The following is a 2014-nucleotide window of genomic DNA, read 5'->3' as shown; positions in this document are numbered from 1 at the left end:
CTTGATGACACCCATAGCAACTCATATCATGAACAGCAAAATGATGCAGACAAGGAATGAGAGAAGCTCTCCACACACATGAGCCTGTCCAGAGCCATGTCAATGACAGCAGCATCACTAGACTTCAAAAATTTGAGGCCAGCTTTCAGCTCCTTACCAGAACAGTGGTCAGTCTTCTCTTTGAATGCAACACATTTGCAAGCAATGTGGGTAGTGCAGCAATCAAGCACAGGTGCATATCCAACACACTGATTTGGTCTAGATGGTTCAGGATGAGCACCTGAGTAGGAAAACTTGCTGTTTTCATTGGTGGGCCATATTTGCTGTCATCAGCCACATTTCCATGATGAACATCTTTGAGAGAGAGATTCTTGACATTGCCGCCTACGTTGTTCCCAGGCGGAGCTTCACCCCAAGCTCCATGGTGCACTTCAGCAGACTGCACTTCAGTGGTAATATTGGCTGGAGCAAAGGTGACCACCATGCCAGGTTTCAGAACTGGTTCTGGGACTTTGCATAGCCTTAATTAATGTTCTATAATTTACTTCTAGGGTCTAATATCCATTGCAATGACTACACAGAAACTCACAGAAAAAAATTCAGAATTAAAGGGTATTATTAAGGGTGCGAACAAGTGATAATGCCAGTGAGAAATGCTCAGCTGTTTACCAGGACATACTACAAAGTTTCAGGTCTGTAATAAATATCCAAAGTGGCATAACACTCTGCTGTAAGCTGTAAGCATTCATCTTAAACTCCATGGGTCAGCAAGCCCAACTTCCCCAATTAAGTGCCCAGAGGCACCCTACTCTGCAAGCCAGCCTCCTGCACAAATACACTCATTTTAATTTTCTCTGTGGGTTGGGAAGTTACCACTCTGTTCTATGCTCTGGCTTCTGGTTCTGCTTTAGCTTATAGTATAGCTGTCTTCTGGATTTAGGAGGTTTTAGGAGGATTTAGGAGGGATCTCAGGTCCAGAGGATACACTCTACTCCAGGATCTTGCTAGTAATGTGATCCCTCCTGCTTCTCAAAGTGCTCATTTTATACACAGCAGGATGGCCCTCCAGGGAATCTTGTTGTCAATTACTCACAGGTGAATCCTATCAGTATATTCACTTACCTTCTTACCAGACTCATGGAGGGAAAGGTTTGGTGGGTGCTAAAAACTGTAGCCTGAAGAGGCACATTAAATAATTCACTGTCCCTGCAGAATATTTTTATAATATTAACTGAAGAAAAATGGGTACCTTTAATTTTTTTTGGAAACAAACAGAACACATAAACAAACAAGGGATCAAAAGGAACCAAATCAGGACTTTAGGGTGAACACCTAATGATTTCCAATGGACATTCTCACAAAATTGCCTTTGTTTGATGGGAGAATGAGAAGGAGAAATGTGATGGAGAAAGACTCTCTGGTGAAGATTTTCTGCTAAAAATTTGACTAACTTTCTCAAGACACTCATAATAAGTAGATGTTAATGTTCTTTGGCCCTTCAGAAAGTCAACAAGAAAAACGCCTTATTGCCTTTACTTTTACTTTTGACTCATCTACTTTTATTTTGATTTACCATTTCTGGCTCTTGGAAGGCATTACTTTGCTTTCACTTTACCTTCAGGATCATATTAATGAAGTCATGCTTCTTCTCCTTTTACAACTGTATTAGAACTTAAATTCTCTCCATGAGGTTTGTTGAGGCTCTGGTCTGCAGTGGGAAGCTACATTCATTTTGGAGTCTCCGTAGAGATTCAGCTGAATTGAATACTTTCTGAGCACCGACCGGCAATAGGAAAAGCTTTGCTCTCATACAAAATGTTTGAAAGAGGATTATTAACCAGTCCCCTAGCCAGCCCAAGGAGGGGCAGCCTAGCCACAAGGCATCCGTTGAAATGTGCCTTTAAAGGCACTTGAGGTACTAGGTCAGGAATTGGATCTGCAGTCATGAATTAGACTCTGACTGCTTTGGTCAAAGGGTCCTGAAGTAATCTTGTAAGCTATTCTAGCTGCAGTA

The 2014-nt window shown here is 41.7% G+C and overlaps 1 pseudogene; it reads right to left on the bottom strand.

Moving 5' to 3' along the window:
- Positions 1 to 761, bottom strand: part of LOC101643029 — a 7320-nt pseudogene extending 6559 nt beyond the window's left edge.
- Positions 762 to 2014: the final 1253 nt, after the last annotated feature.

The sequence above is a fragment of the Echinops telfairi genome, unplaced genomic scaffold (genome assembly GCF_000313985.2).
Source record: "Echinops telfairi isolate 266 unplaced genomic scaffold, ASM31398v2 ScPeMD7_1;HRSCAF=3_0, whole genome shotgun sequence".
NCBI lineage: Eukaryota > Metazoa > Chordata > Mammalia > Afrosoricida > Tenrecidae > Echinops > Echinops telfairi.
This window is presented reverse-complemented; position numbering and strand designations above follow the sequence as displayed.